Here is an 18,037-nt window from a genome sequence, read left to right as displayed (position 1 = left end):
AAATAAATAATTATATTTATATAAATCATTAATAATAACCTCTACACTGTTCGGATTGATAATCATTGTTAATTAATTAAATTTAACTATAATAGCCGGAAGTCATAAAAGTATGAAATGGACTGACGCTACTATACGCTAGGCGGCGACACGTATCTATACGAAATAGGCGGGAAGCAGGTACTATTTGTAACACTTGTTAGGAGGAGGATGAAATCCACACCCCTTTCGGTTTCTACACGACATCGTACCGGAACGCTAAATCGCTTGGCGGTACGTCTTTGCCGGTAGGGTGGTAACTAGCCACGGTCGAAGTCCCCCACCAGCCAGACCTGGACTAATTAAGAAAACCTCAATCGGCCCAGCTGGGGATCGAACCCAGGACTTGTAAATCCACCGCGCATACCACTGCGCCACAGAGGCCGTCAAGGTTTTAGGATAAGTTCGGCGTTTTATTTCTTTTATTTATATGTTTACCTGAGGAGTATACTCACATACTAAAAATAAATATACCTTGTATAAAATGTTCACTATATCAGAATAATATATGCAGGTATTTACTATTAACGATATAAATCTAATTGAGAATTTACGATGTCATTAAGTTATGCAGAATTAGTGCAATAGCAACGGACCGTTAACAAAAAAATATATTGTAATGACTAGTGTCATTGAATTGATAAAAATCAAAGTTTTAATTTTAAGTAGTCGTGTGCAAATCTGTTTAATAATGCAAGATAATGTAAATTACTATCCTCTTAATTTATTAAACGTTGCCCTGCTTTTAATTTTTAAATCTTTGAAATACCTACCTAACTTGAAGTTTTGCTAGAAAGATAATTAACTTTCATAACTCTAGTGAATAGAGAGATAAGAGCAGAGCCTAGGTCGTAGTTCGCGGTCCTTGGTGTCTAATTAACAATATATTACCTACTTTGCGGTAAGAAACCATTTTACGTTAAGCTACACGTAGAGTGAGATAATGTAAGTACAAAATTTTGAGTTTATAATTCAACTTCCTGGATTACCTGGCAAAGTTTCTTCGACACATCCTTAATAAACTTTTCTTACATGTCCTTCAAGATATGTAAGAAAAGTTTATTAAGGGAGTACCTTCAAACGAAAATTATCCCACATTTTACACGTACAAAACTAATTTTATTTAATTTTCATAAATTGTTAAGAATAAGCTTAAGTAATTTAGTCTTTAGCATCACAGTTATTTTAATTAAGTAAGTTTATTAATTAAATACAAAATTTCAGCTCAATCGGTTGAAGATATCTACTTCAGTTCAAAGGATCCACCGTAACATCCTACATACATTGCAAGTTAAATTTCTAAGATTTTGTATGTTTTTTATGTTTGTTGCAATAAAGATATTTAAATAAATAAAAGCTTTTAAAAAATAAAAAAAACATTAGAGTTGAACCCATTGTATTTTTAGGGTTCCGAAAGTAGGTACCTACGTAGTACAAAAGCAGGACCCTTATAATATCACTCGCACATTATTAATTAGTTACAATTTCAGGTCACTTTTTAAAAACATGATAGATTAACAAAGTTCGGAACCCTCGTCACGCGAGTTCAACTCGCACTTGTCCGGTTTTAATTTATATTAAATAAATATATAACTAGCAATGATATTAGCCGTATAACCTAATAATCGTCACGACTTCATATTAAACGAAAAAAGGCAATAAAATTTAATTTCCTTTGGATGTAATGAGAATATACGCTCGTTGTGCACAGGTAACACTATCATTTATATTCTGTCTGTACTCGTATCATAAATCTGCGCGATAATAATTATTATTGCACAACGTTCGAGCCATAAGGCCGTATACAATACAAATATGTTATAAATAATAATTATTTTGATACGAAATTGTTTTCATTAGATAAATAAAATCTACGATCGGTAGTTACTAATTCTCTCGTAACCAATAGGTAAATTACAAATATGTTTTATTTCGGTATATATAAACAAAATATTAAAAAAAAACATCGTACAGTTAACAATTTATTCACATGCATAATTTTAATTGTATTTAATACACTAACAACAGCGGGGTGGAATTAAGCTCCACTTTCCTCTCTTATAAATGAGAAGTCTTGAAGAAGAGCCAAGCCAAGAGTTTTTTTTGTATGGCAATAAAAATATTATAATAAACTTCCTCATGGTCTAAAAGAGAAGCCCTGGTCAATATTTAAATGTAATATTTATAATTTATTATTAAAAATAAGTTATTATGACATTCAAGATTATTTTATGGACATGGACATTTTCTAACTTATTATTTTGTAATTGTGACATTGTATTAATTTAGTTTTATATGCTTTTTTCTTCGTTCAAATGTATTTAATTATTTAAGATAATTCATACACCGGTTATGGTAAAATATATAAAAGCTCAATTCTATAATATGTACTGTTATAATGTTAAACCTACATTATCATGAATATAATATCATTCAAAAAGAAAAATCGAGGGAAGCTTAGTTACAAATGATAAATAACAAAATCGTAGATTGTTGCCTTGTAAGTATACTTTATATATACTCAGGTGTAGGTAAAATAATACGGAAAAAAAGGAAAACAAAACGTCTCATTCATGCATATTGCAAAAAGAAGCTCTATGTCTACATCCAAACAGACAGCGCGTATGTATTTTTAAAATGTAACCCTACCGCTGATTTTATTTATTCGTGACACGACCCAAACCCAATTGAAGGTGTCTCGATTCCATGTTTCTCTTACACGCATCAAAAATATAGGAGACAAAGACATCGGGTCGGATGTGCGAATCGAATAATTCAAAATAGGATAGGCCTTCATCCCGAGCTTGATCACGTATCTCGACCACGGGACCCTTTTCCGAGAGATTACGCGTATCATGGCTCGCCGGAGGTATATAGGTCGGCTATCCCTTCTTACGTTTATCGGAATACTCATGTAAATAATATCGAGACCGGGGATTCGCTGTCCTTTCATATTCTCAACAACGGGCAACTTATCTTATTATTTATATGTGGATATTTCAACACCTGCTTTTCGTATTTTGCTACCTACCTACCTGAACTAAGAATGGCTATGTCGTTAGTCTGTACGCCGTAGAAGTAGGTGCGAGAGGATTATCAGCAAAATCTCTCTATAACTTGCTTGCTTTTAGAAGACCTTTCTAGAACTGCAGCTAGTTCTAATATAGAACTAGCTGCTTTTCTGCTATTCCTTAACCCTACATCCATTGGTCACAAGTCCTGGACTTTGCTCGGAGTATTTCTCTCTGCCACGCGATGAACCCGGCACCCGCACGTTGAATCTGATATCTGAATGATTGCCAAAGAGTAAATGATGATTGCTAAGATATTTGTCTCTTCAGTTTATGTATTACATCATACGCTGACAACACCAATAAATTATTTATCTTTTTTAGTAAAATGACATATTATCTACACCCTAAGATTTTAAATTTAAAATAAAAGTATTTTATAACATTTTCATAGTTTTTATCTAGGTAAGCTCGTGATGAAAATTTTAATTTTATATATTAAAATATTACCTACCTATACAATATGCCCTCGTTTTTCATAACTCAATAGACATTGACGGATATTTCGCGAAGGGCCTATCACCTCCTTCCGACCGATATTGGCCCTTTGGACGAACCCCTTTTATCTCTTGTCGACCCTTACAAACTCGCTCTACTATCATCGTTCTAAACACATTCTTGTCAACTACATATTTTTAGGCGACTAGAAAAGAAAATAAATTATTCTGTCGTATCAATTCTTGCTAATGTTGTTGTTAGGTAAAATTAGGTAAATTCTATAGTAGAGCCATGATAGCCCAGTGAATATAACCTCTGCCTCTAACTCCGGAGGGTGTAGGTTTGAATCCGGTCCAGAGCATGTAGCTCCAACTAGTTGTGTGCATTTTAAGAAATTAAATATCACGTGTCTCAAACGGTGAAGGAAAAACATTGTGAGGAAACCTGCATACCAGACAATTTTCTTAATTTTCTGCGTGTGTGCAGTCTACCAATTCGCATTGGGTCAGCGTGGTGGACTATTAGCCTAACCCCTTTCATCCTGAGAGGAGACTCAAGCAGTGAGCCGAATATAGGTTGATAATGATGACGATGAGGTAAATTAGATAAAAGGTCAAAATTTTATTATAGTTACATGAATATTTACCCATTGAATATAGACATGGACGAAACAGAAAAAAGGCTTTCGCAATCTAATGAAAATTCAACAATCAATCTATCAACGCTTTTGAACATAAATATTCACGTTGAATTTTTATTAAAATAACCAATTAAACAAGTACCTAAAATAGTGAGGAAATATGATTTATTTTATGCCTAACACGCACTTATCTGGATTTAAAGGACCACCGACACAGGAGTTTTATCTAAGATTGTATGTAGGTACTTTTTTACACAATAAACCAAAGCAATTTAAAATTCAATCTCTCAATCACATTACACTCGCAATGAAATATCCCAGCTTACCATTTTTCACGATCCCAAGAGCGATAAATAAATATCAAATACGATCTTTCGGCTAACATTATCCATCTTCGATATATCTATTGGAGTAGAAGATTCGATTCAGGTTTAAAAATGAAACAAGACATATCCAACGTCTAAAATCTCGATGTATCACAATCATTTCAACATATTCGTCGAAAGTCTAAGTTCTCATTCACACGAGAATTTTTTTAACGGACGTTAAAAAAATATTCAAATATAGTATGAAGTTAAATATATGAAGTTAAATAAAGATCTATTTCCAACGCCCAAAATTGGAAACGCAACACTGCTCGAAAAACGTCGTGTTTTAAAAACGCTGTCGCGTGAACATACATTTGGGAATGCATTTGTTGTATTTGAACGCTTTTCAAAAAATTCAAATTTCCGTTAAATAAGCTCTCGTGCGAATGAAGGCTTACTTTTACGTCGATTGTGACAGTTGGATCAAATACTCGCAGGAAAATTTTGCCCATAACTACAATGCTCGTATCATTCCAGCGGAATACTATTGACATATTTCGATTTCTTGTTGTTTTAACACCCGTTACTAAAAGTTATAGGTACGTTAATAAAACTGTGGCAAGTGATGACCTACGGATCCGAGACTTGGTCGCTGACTATGGGCCTTATTAGAAGGCTCAAAGTCACTTTGTGGGCGATGGAGCGAGCTATGCTTGGAGTTTCTCTGCGTGATCGAATCAGGAATGAGGAGATCCGCAGGCGAACCAAAGTCACTGACATAGCTCAGCGAGTCGCGAAGTGAAGTGAAGTGGCAATGGGCAGGCCATAGTTCGAAAAGCCGATGGACGTTGGGGTTCTAAGCTGCTGGAATGGCGATCTCGCACCGGAAAACGCACTGTTGGCCGACCCCCCACTAGGTGGACCGAGGTTATCAAGCGGGTTGCAGGGAGCCGCGGGATGCTGGCGGCTCGAGATCGTTGTGCTTAGAGGTCCATGCAAGAGGCCTATGTCCAGCAGTGGACGTCTATCGGCTGATAAGGTAAGGTTAATAAAACAAATAACCCAACCGACGATAAGTGGAAAAGCATTACCTGTATGTCTTACATTACAATTGATGGTTATATCTCTCTTATCAGGTATTATAAAATCACTGTCTGTCTAACACCGCCTATAACAGGGTAGGCGAACCTTTATGCATCAACGTGCCATTTTTTCTAAAAAATGTTTAATGGGGTCATTGGCGTGCCATCAAATAATTTTGACTTTCTGATTATTTGGAGAATAACAATAATAAATACTATCAAAACTCTTTATGAAATAAAGTAAACAAAAGAGGTACATTTTGGAATGTTTTTATTACACGCATAAATTAAATTATTGTAAAATTAGTGTGACTTCTGTTGCTGCAGGTTAGATGACAAATAATTTATGTCAAATACCTACTTTACACATGTTATATGATCGGCGACGTGCCCAAAATATTGTGTCGCGTGCCATCAATGGCACGCGTGCCATTGGTTCGCCTACCCTGGCCTATAATAACACTATCATTCTAATATTATAAAGGCGAAAGTTTGTATGTAAGTCTATATGTGTGTATGTGTGTGTGTAATGTGTGTGTGTTTGTTCCTCCTTTACGCTTTTTCCATCCCTAAAAAATCCATGGTTCCCGCGTGATTTGTGAAAAACTGAGTTCGAGACGAAGTCGGCGTCCGCTAGTTTGTAAGCACAACTAAACACAAATCTTCTTTTTTCCGCAAAGTAAGAACAAATTGAATCTAATAAGATCTAAATAAATCGCAGTCCTACATTCTGCTGGCTTCTTAAAATCGTGATCGCAATCGAGACTGCAATAAATCGGGCATCGCCGTACCGCACTAACTCTTCGATTACCGACGAGCCGCGAACAAATACATGGCTCTAATGAAGATATAAAACTGCAGGCTTTCAGACAGGCTATCGAGTCCTTTAAATACTCCTTACGTCGATATAAACACTTTACGGTAAATGACCATTAAGTAACATGCAGGGCAAATACTTTGGAAAAAAGAAAATCGTTCCATTAGTAAAATTAATGTCAACTATTAACTACTATTAACAATAATAATATAAGTATGTCAAGATCTCAAGAGAGCCATATTTAAACCAAGTTATAAAAACACAACATAACTATTACATTATTATTATAGATTACAAAATTTAGTTATTTTCAAAAAAAGGGCCTTAGCTGATCCTTTAGAAAGAAACCTACTTATTGTCAACTGTAGGTAGACATCAATCGGTTAAGAATTACTGAATAACAGCTAAAGTGTTTTCAGATAGCTTATATAGATATATAGATATAATAGGTTCTATTATCGTGAATCGCGACAAACTTTCAAGAGTGAAAAACGCACTGTCACCTATGCTCTCTGAAAAACATTTTAATACCAACAACGTAGATAATATTGGATATCTACTAAAGATAAAGGAAGAAAGTTACAAAAATACTTGTAAAAGTCTTAAAAATTAACGCTCTTATTACACAAAAATCTATAATAATATTATAAAGCAAAAGAGTTTGTTTGTTTGTTTGATTGAACGCGCTAATCTCAGCTAACTACTGGTCCGATTTGAAAAATTCTTTCAGTGTTAGATAGCCCAGTTATCGAGGAAGGCTATATGGTATACATTTTTCCCGTACTTCTACGGGAACAGGAACCAGGCGTGTGAAAACCGCGTGGCATCAGCTAGTAACCTAATATTCCAGAAACTAAAAATTTTAAAAGGAAAATAAATGTATATTTCAAAGTATCAATGCACGCCAGAGAGCACATTAATTGCTGTACTAAAGCAAATACACATTGAAACAAATTAGATACCTAAATAACGATCAAGGTAGTTTAAGCTTACCACTAGACCATTACGATACTGCAGTGGAGCAATATATGGCACTGGCGTTGGAGAAATATACTCCTTTGTAATAAGGGGTAATCCACACGAACTTACGTGTACCTACACATCCTACTAATATTATAAACACGAAAGTTTGTATGGATGTTTGTTATTTTTTAACTACTGAACCGATTTGGCTGAAATTTGGTTTGGAAATAGATATTACTCTAGATTAACACAAAGGCTACTCTTTGTCCCGAAAAATCCATGGTTTCTCGAGATTTTGATGGTATAAATGTTTGTTAGTCTTTCACGCCGCGACTAATGAACTTAATTAATTAAAATTTTAAAAAGATAATTATAGATTATAGCTTGGATAAACACATAGACTACTTTTTATCCCGAAAAAAATCATCGCTACTTAGCGATAAGGCCGCCTTTTGTATGCTGATCTCTTCTTAATTTGTTTTTTATTTCACTTGTTTTTGTCTTTGTGGTGTGCAAATAAAGTATATTTATCTTATCTTTATCTTATAGTTCCCGCGGAATTTGTGAAAAACTTAATTCCACGCAGATGAAATCGCGGGCGTGCGCTAGTATTTGTATAATTGTATATTTTTTTTTAAAGTTGTAAAGCGTAATAATGTAATAAATAATTATAATGCTTGTTTTGACAAATGGGCAGCACTTCACCGGAGAAAAGAAGCGCAACTCCATTGAAAAGTATAGAAGCGAGTCAGGGTAAGCACAATAAATATTTAAAATATGCTGTTCAGAATAAAAGGATTAGTATAATTATGAATATTGTGATATAGTAATCAGTCACACTTGGCCATTCACCAAATTTCGTATCAGTACGAACCGATACATCTGGATATGCCCTAAAGTTGGAGTAGCTATACATTTATACCTTGCCAGTTAATGCACGGGTGTTAAAAAATTAACGTAGTGGAAGCTTATGAACTATTAACTAATTTAATTATTAAATAATTTAAATTTTCTTATAACATGATTGCTCTGAACTAATCTGCTATGTTTTCACATGAACAATATATAAGCTAATGGCTGAATAATTATTATCACCATTATTTTAAGTTTAATATTATTACCTGACTTTTAGAAAGAGCTTGTAAACTAGGCCTATTTGAAATAAAAAAAAAGATTGATTGATTATTTTTTTTGCCCGGGACCTCCGTTTTGTAAATCCACCGCGCATACCACTGCGCCACGGAGGCCGTCATAGTGATTGCAGAATCACTATGCATTTTAAAAATTAAGAGAGTAGGTACCTACTTCACAAATTGCTAGTGAATTTGACGTGATATTTAGAAGCGGAGTAAATAGTACCCAGTTGGTATAGCGGCATGCTATGAAAAAGCAAAATGAAAAAAATAATTAAATACTACTGAATGTACACTTACCACGTAAGCGTTATCTACTGCTGCTCAGGTCTTATACTTCTGATTTTCTTCGAAAGAAGTCTTAGTATCTAGTTATCTCTTCATCTTGTACTTGGAATTTCCAGTCATGCGGCGCCATTTGCTTTTCTCTAGCGTTTTCTTTAGCGTCCTCCTCGCTCTCCTCCTTTTTTTGCTTCTTTGCATTATTATTAATTATTTGCAATCTGAAAATAATATTGGTCATCTTTTGCGTAACGATAAGTAATTAAAATATATTTAATTATTTATGCTTGCAATGAAAATCTTTACATTGCAAACATAAAAATAAACAAAGAAACTGGTAAAGGTAAGATGATGTAAAGAACATAATAAAATACTTTCGCAATTAGCGTTACACTGTATTTGAAATCAATAAAAATAGACAATTAAAGCCTAGAAGTGAATATTACTGCATTAGTACAAGTTTAACAAATATTATCTCTCAGATAATACGGACGCAAAGCATTGCATACCTGTATACATATAAAGAGAGTTTTTTGGAAGTTGAAGCTCTGTAATTGACGACGATAATCACTAGTATGGGCAAATAAACCTGAAATAAATAGTTAAATTTGAAATTTAATTTGTGTGATTGCATATTATGTCAACTATTTATTTCCAACTTTTAGTATAAAAAGATTTTGTTAGTAAATATCATAACCTTTTTATACATAAGCGGCTATAAACTAAAAAATATCGCTTGGACATTTACGCAAGCAACCAATCGCAAAAACGCTATCCGCGACACACAGAGTTTTTAGCCGCTTATATGTAAAAATGCCATTTCCAAGTAGGTATGTGTTCCGTTTCTGTACGTTAATGAAATATTGTATATAAATCATTGTCTTTTATAGGCTAGTTTTATTTCGAGCTTTTATCTTTACTGTAAGAATTGCGGGATTAATAAATGTTCCTAAAATTTTATCCAAAGATAATTTAGTTTTCTTGGCGTACCTAAATTAGTCGCAGAGCTGACTTCATAGCCATAGATTATGCAAATGTCCCAGTTCAATAACATCATAGTCTGCGCCAAGAGATCCCTATTTGCAATAATCATTTAAACTTATCTACAGAATTTTAAACTAAATTCTTGGAGAGATATCTTAGTTTTAGAACTTTTATTTGTGTAGGTTTCCCTTTAGCCACAGATAACATCCATATCTATTGTTTAACTGAAAAGAACGTACTCGGTTCTGTTACCGTATGTTTTTTTATGTAAGTAACAAGGTATTAAGAGCCATGATAGCCCAGTGGATATGACATCTGCCTCCAATTCCGGAGGGTGTGGCTTCGAATCCGGTACGGGGGCATGCACCTCCAATTTTTCAGTTATGTGCTTTTAAGAAATTAAATATCACATGTCTCAAACGGTGGAGGAAAAACATCGTGAGGAAACCTATATACTTGAGAATTTTCTTAATTCTCTAAGTGTGTGAAATCTGCCAATCCGCATAGTACCAGCGTGGTGGACTATTGGCGTAACCTGATAAAGAAGTCCTAGGTTCAATCCCGACCACATTGCCTTACCTTATTTGACTATTATTGCTGTACCAAGTACCGAGAATAGTGTTATTGCCACCATTCCGCGTGTGAAAGATTTGTATAGTTATTAGGATAAGTTAGCTAAAGTTCCCTATTCTATCGATTCTCAATAAAAAACATATCTATTTTTTTATATATAGATACCTAGATCATGAAATTAAGCCTAACCGCAAAAGCCCATCTAATTGTTGTTGGCCCATCTAAGACATCTGGTATTAATCAAACCATTTTGAAAACTAACTCCGCCGTCCGCGCGCCTTTCACCCACCGGTAATCACCTAACGTTGACGTTGTTTTGTTTTTAATGTGCACTGTACTTATTACATGCGCTCAGTTGATTTCAGGGACGATAGTTACTATTAGCATACTCTTAATTTATATACAATTTATAAAACCATGTTATCATTTAACCTATTATCCTTTTGCGAAAACCTAAGAAAAAGTTTTTTTTTTTTTTGCGGCCCCGACACCAAGACTAACACGTGTTTGTGAAAAAGGTTGAGTACCATTGGTTTAACCTGTTCAAAGGACTTTAAACAACATCCTGACTTCGATTGTAGATTAAAAACTCGCATATAAATATTCAAGAAATAAAATTCAGTTCAGCTTACATATAATCTTATCAGACGCCATTTCAATTCAAATTCATACTCGCAGTTAAAGTTATCTTCGGTCCGAGAGCCCCGATTTCATGAAGCTAAGAGCAATTTAGATTTATGAACAGTTTATTGTCCGTCCCTCTTTCGCAAAAGCTCTTGCACGATGTCCCTTAAAGTTTTAATGAGCTTGACCTCAGTTCGTAGCCACATCGTCTGAAAATTATAAAGAAAATTTAAAAATAAACCAATTGTTAGATCTTTTTTTCTAATAGCAGACGGAACAAGCAGATAATTCTCCTGCTTTTTATTTTCACTAGCAACCATGAGTAAACGTGAAATATGGTTCTTACAAATCCCGCAAAAACCATAGATTTTTCTGATTAAAAGCAGTCTATATGTTGCTCAATAACCTCCTTGATCTTACAGTGAAAGTTCCATTAAAATCAGTCCAAAGATTAGTCCGGAAAAACAGACAGACAAATTTAAAAAATAAGCATATTTGTGTTTTAATTCCTATCGAGTAAATAACTATACGCACTTGAAAAAATATAGTTATTTTAATCACAGACAGACACATCAGTTTTACTTACATGTATTAATGATGATACTAGGTACTAGATATTAGAATAATTGTAAATATAACAATTCATATATACATTCAACTTTCCACTATTATTGTATCTTTTCAGGAAGCTTTCATTTGAGGAAATGACATAAAATTGATAATTTTGAAAAACCCCCGAATGTCATGATATTACTAATTACACTCTCGATCTAGTCATCAATATTAAATTTCTGTGCGCCTTCATTTGAGACCCTACTCGAGTATATTTGCAAATATTCGGTTATTCTTTCCCACTTTCACCCCCACAACTTTTCAACAGCTCAACCGATTTTCATTAAATATGTCTACACTCGTACATAAGTCACTCTTCTCACTCAGAAATATCTTCATCCGTTCGGGAGCTATAGTGCCACAGACAGACTGACAGACAGACACGCCGAACTTAAAACACCTCTTTTTGTGTCGGGGATTAAAAAAAGGAACGTACTAGTCTTTACAGGCGTTGTTAAAGTACTTCAAAATATGTATTATCTGCGTAAATTACGAACAAATGGGCAATAAACGTATTAAGCCCTAATTAATAACCTAATAAACATAATTTCATAATTTACATGAATTACCATATCACGCTAGCGTGTTGTAAAGAAAATTTAAAATGTAAAGTGTCTATTGTGCGTGTTGAGAAGAGGAAACAACACTCGTCGCAGGTTGCTAATAGCTTTGCAAACATGTTGTTACAGGAGACCCTAAAAGATTTATATTCCCAAAAGTCTATGTGAAAATTGGCGGCGGAAAATTTACTTCGTCATACGACGTATTGTAGCCGCGGCGCGACGACCCGTCAGAGCGAGAGGGGTCGATATAATGAGTACGTGCGATAAAGACAGCATCACCTTTTGGTAGGTCATATTGATCTCTCATCCGCCATTTTGGTCTGTGCCATTTTCGCTTCGGGCGTCACATGTATACCGAAGCTGAAAAAAGAGGAGAGCTTTTATTTGCCTGTCATTTTGCGTTTTAATGAAATTATACCCCAGAAAGAGAACAAGTATAACGCAAATTAACATATCTGATGTTCTGTAAATGAGCTATTTTCTGCGGCTTTTTGTTACATGCTGTATTGTTACATTTTTGTTATAACCTATTTATTTTAGCGATTACTTTAAACATTTTTTGATTAAAATATTTTTGCTTATTTATTCAATATATCTGCTTGGAATTGTATGAAAGCCATTAACTGAAATTGAAAAAAGATATGCTAAAATTACATTTCTGTAAAATTTAAACACGTGGCAATAAACGCAGGCTTCGTAGATTAAATAGAACAAACTATTAATTTAGTTTTAGTTGATAGGTATACCATAGATTAATGCATTGATATGTATTGACCTATTATTTGGAGATTACAAACAAGTTAAAAATAGTCCAGATTATAATTTACCTATGTTTAAAATTACATCAAAATCTGCTAGTAATTATGCATGAAAAGCGACAAACATAACATATATTACAATACCTTCATATTTGCAATACATATAATAAAAAGGAAAAGATTAGTAATTTAAATAATTTATATTATAGGTACATGTTTTTATTGAGCTGTGATAGCCCAGTGGATATGACCTCTGCCTCCAATTCCGGAGGGTGTGGGTTTCAAATTCGGTCCGGGGCATGCACCTCCAACTTTTCAGTTGTGTGCATTTTAAGAAATTAAATATCACGTGTCTTAATCGGTGAAGGAAAACATTGTGAGGAAACCTGCATACCAGAAAATTATCTTAATTCTCTGCCTGTGTGAAGTTTGCCAATCCGCATTGGGCCAGCGTGGTGGACTATTGGCCTTACCCCACTCTTTCTGAGAGGAGACTCGAGTTCAGCAGTGAGCCGAATTGTTTGATTGATTGATTGATGACGATGTTTTTATTTGCGATATTAAATTTAAAATGACTCGAAATTGGTGTGTCCTGAGGTTAAATATTTTATCGGTGATTTCCTACCGTTTAGCTTTGTAGCACGTTATTCAGTTTAGCAACAGGTATCGAGACAGCAATTCTTGTATGTTATAGTTAATTAGGTAATGCTTCGAGAATTGGCATCTTCTTCAGAAAGGTATACATTGTAAATTTTCCTGATATAATATCCATTTAGATAAGAAAAATTTGACAAGTCAAATCATATAGATTCTGAGAAAATCGCGATCACAGAAACATACATACAATACAGTTCAATTACAGAACCTCCGTTTTTCACGTGAGTTAGAAAAACCCTCGCTCATGGATTTAATGTCATAGTGAATTTATGATGTTCAGGGCGACCACACATTCGATATTCCTTGGACATGGCTTTCTCATCTTACTTTGGTAGGTTTTTTAATCATTAATATTATACGATGTATAATGAAACTCAGAAGTTTATTTTCTATTTATAGAGTCTATTCTATAACAAGGGAGTAGAAGAAAATGAAAAAAGAAGTGCAACAAAATGCAAAACAGAAAATGTATGTTTGAATATGTCTGATTAATTTTCAGTTACTGCAATAATTTCTACGCGGTTTTCACAGGTAGATTTTGTTAAAAAAAAAAAGAATATTTGCCACATCTATTCGTTCATATATTTTAAATGACTAATACTCCCATTCCACTCCAACTAATCGGACTGACTAATTCCAAAAGACTGTATTAGGAGTAGGCACGACAGTAGACCAACGGGGCGGGATCCAACCACCACCACTTACCATTAAAAATGAATAAACTTATTTTCTTTCTTTCATTTTACCGAGTCAGACTACTTTACCGTTGAGCTATTAAGATTAACCAAAGCTTGGAATCATTTGTTTCATCAAGATCAAATGAAAACAAAAATACCGAATAAATAAAATTTCAAGCTGATGTACAGACGCTAACCTCTGGAACTTGCAGTCTTGTCATTTGTTTTTGGCGTGTTTAGAAAAGTATTAGGTTATAAAACATATTAGGTATATATATACATAACCTACTTACTATAATTTTTACGACATTGCGAGTGAAAATGGAAGGCACCTCTAATCAAAATTTTCTAAAAAACTATCTAAGATATAGCTGTTTAATTTTAGTAATGAACATATTTAACAATTCATAAGTAATAAATAATAATAATTTCCCATGTCCTGCTTTCGTATTTTCCATAATGGTAAACATATTTAACCCAATTCGGGGTTAAAAGTGATCCAGAGATCGTATAAATAAATATTCTATTAAATTTTTCGTCAAAATCAACACGCGTTTTCGTATCTACACCTACACGGTTTTGTTTGCGTTTGTTAATTAATTAAACGTATCAGATTGGAGTTACGGATTGTACTTTCAAGTATGTTTGTTAACATTTAAGGTTAAACGGAACTTTAAACAACCTTTTTTTTTTTAGGAGGAAAAAAATCCTCATGGACATCCTGAACCGGATAGTGCCGGACTCCAACCGGCTAAAAAAAAAGCCCCTCCTGACCCCAAGGCGTTGGTGTTCCTGCCAATTCGACCTACCACCAACACCCCTGTCTATGTATCACCGAGCTCTATTTCTTTCTCTGTTGTCCTTCTCTTTACACTTTATTATTCCTTCCAGATAAAATCTTATAGCTTCCCATTTCTCCTTCGTCTCTAGCATTATGCTGCTTAGATTTCCAACTTCTATTTCGCTCCCAACCTGACGTTTTACTAATTCTCTCTGTTGTTCAAAATTTGGGCAGTGGAATAAAGTGTGTTCCGCATCATCTTCCTCTGGGCAGTACATGCATTCTGCGGAATCTCTTTTTTTTATGCGTTTCAGGTACTGCATAAAGACTCCGTGCCCTGTGAAGCACTGTGTCATCCAGAATGTTAGGTGTCCATGCTTTCTATTCACCCACCCCTGTATGTCGTAAATCAGTCTGTGAGTCCAGCGCCCTCTTGTTGACTGGTCCCACTCATTTTGCCACTTCTGTAGTGTAGTGTCCCTAGCTTTATTTCTTTCCTCTGGCAGTTGTCCGTACGTAGATGTTCTTTCGTGAGCCAGCAGGTGAGCTGGTATGAGATTTGCTAAAACGAGGGCAGCATCCGTGGCGATGGTTTTAAACAACCTACCTGCTAAATTTCTTCTTTCTACGTTCAGCGATTTTTGACATTTCGTGAGTGACCTTTCGCTTTTTTTAGACGAGTACCTATGGATATTAAGATTTAAAAAAGATTTAATATCAGACCCATGTTTGTATACCTACTCCATAGACCCGCATCAGAGCGACGTGGTGGGTCTAAGTTCTATACAAGTATTTCCTATAAGCATTGATAACTGATTGGAAATGAGCCGTAAAATAGGTTGATAAAGATGGTGATTAATGTAGTATTATATTATGTATATACTCGTAGGTATAAAAAAATTCTCCTACATATATGTCTATAAGCCTGTATGTGTATTTCGGTTAACGATTTTCTCAAAATTACAAATCCTTAGCGTACTTATAGCCTGTGGGTACTAAGGTATATTATATTATATACTCAGAGGCATAATTATCCGCCCACTTTAATATACTCGCGTCATATTAAAGAGGGCTGATAATTTGTGCCTCTGAGTATATTTATATGTACTAGATACTAATACTTAGATAATGTATAAATACACCCCGATACTAGTTACAAGCTGTCATATTTTGGTAAATCAAATAACATTAAAATCAACCACGCAATAAAACGAATAAAATAATTGTTTGCCGTTTTATTTTTGGCCGCACCAGATTACTGTCTGTGACGTAAAAAATAAATTATCTCGTCTATAATTGGACGGTGAATTTTATGGCGCTCATAAAATTACCATGAAACAGTGCAAATAGCTTTCCAAATCAACATTCAGACGCTACAATGTTTTTATACGTGTAAGATGATAAAAAGTTAAATCACTCGACAAAAAAGTTCCAAAACATTCGTTAAATAAGTAAAAACCGATTAAAATAAAAAAAAAAAACATTTTTGCAAAATTTTTTTTCTTTTTCTGTACAAGTTAGCCCTTGATTACAATCTCACCTGATGGTAAGTGTGATGCAATCTAAGATGGAAGCGAGCTAACTTGTGAGGAGGATGATGAAAATCCACACCTCTTTCGGTTTCTACACGACATCGTACCGGAACGCTAGATCGCTTGACGGTACGTCTTTGTCGGTAGGGTGGTAACTAGCCACGGCCGAAGCCTCCCACCAGCCAGACCTGGACCAATTAAGAAAACTTCAATCGGCCCAGCCGAGTATCGAACCCAGGACCTCCGTCTTGTAAATCCACCGCGCATACCACTGCGCCACGGAGGCCGTCAAAATTAATATACCTGACTATATTTTTTTTTCAAATTAAAATGAACCGCCTCCGAAATAGGTAGGTATACCTTTTCTAAAACTATGCCACCAGCCATCGATCAGAATTGAATTTAATACGATATAATACGAGTTTAACTAAGGCTAATGGATACTCTCTAGGATCGAACCTAGATCTCTCGGACGTCAATACTGTCTTTAACCGAGAAGCTATTGAAGAGCAAATTCAAGAAAATGTCAAATCTTAAGTTGTCTGGAGCTAGCCAACTATGCTAAAGAGGTAAAAAAAAGTGTGTCAGTATCTAGTGCGATTGCACGCGAGGAAGCGAGAACATCACGATATAGTAATAAAAGTCAATATGGTACTTGTTATCAAGTTTGGCAAAAGTTCAGAGCCGCGGTATTAACGCAGGCATTTGCAGCATCTGTCCGAGCCCCGGACGATTTTAATAAAACCTTCCTCACTTTGTGTAGCATAGATGCATGCTCCAATGTATAGAGAATTTCAAACAGGATTTGAATATTTTAATGTTAAAATACAAATATTAACCATTATTATGTTACATGTTTTACCTAAGTCAATACATCATATCAGCTGATGGACGTCCATTGCAGGACATGGGCCTTTTGTAGGGACTTCCAAACATCACGATTCTGAGCCGCCTGCATCCAGCAAATCCCTGCGACTCGCTTGACGTCGTCAGTCTTCCTGGTGGAGGGTCAACCAACACTGCGCTTCCAATGCGCGGTTGCCATTCCAGCACTAGAGGACCTCAAAGTCAATCGGCTCTTCGAAGTATGTGCCCCGTCCATTGCCACTTTAGCTTCGCGACTCGTGACTCGGTGACTTTGGCTCTTCTACGGATCACGATACCTCATTTCACAGAGATACTCTGAGCATAGCTTGTTCCATCGCCCGCTGTGTGACTCTCAGCCTTCTTATGAGGCCCATAGCTGACTCTTTCATAAAGAGTCAGCAAGTAAAGAATCTCCGGCAAAGATTCCGCTGCCAACCCCGACTGGACCTGGCTACATACAACCACGCCCTATGTGCCTGAAGACAAATGTCTTCGAACAGTGCGTGTTTCCAGAGATGACCTATGGTTCCGAGACTTGGAATAGGTATATACCTACATCAACAAAATGTGTCTGTCTGTGATTGCAAAATAACTGTGACTCCTCAAGTGCTTTCTATAGTTGTTTACACGGTATTA

General features: G+C 35.1%; 1 long non-coding RNA gene across 1 annotated transcript in view; it reads right to left on the bottom strand.

Annotated features, from left to right (window-relative positions):
• The window catches only part of LOC112057773 (uncharacterized), a 65,577-nt gene that overhangs the window by 41,463 nt on the left and 6,077 nt on the right, over positions 1-18,037 (bottom strand). The window contains exons 2-4 of the long non-coding RNA XR_008251135.1: positions 10,963-11,163; positions 9,283-9,362; positions 8,792-8,994 (exon numbers count right to left, since the gene is read on the bottom strand). This is a non-coding gene — a long non-coding RNA (uncharacterized LOC112057773). The remainder of the gene's footprint in view (positions 1-8,791; positions 8,995-9,282; positions 9,363-10,962; positions 11,164-18,037) is intronic.

The sequence above is a fragment of the Bicyclus anynana genome, chromosome 10 (genome assembly GCF_947172395.1).
Source record: "Bicyclus anynana chromosome 10, ilBicAnyn1.1, whole genome shotgun sequence".
NCBI lineage: Eukaryota > Metazoa > Arthropoda > Insecta > Lepidoptera > Nymphalidae > Bicyclus > Bicyclus anynana.
This window is presented reverse-complemented; position numbering and strand designations above follow the sequence as displayed.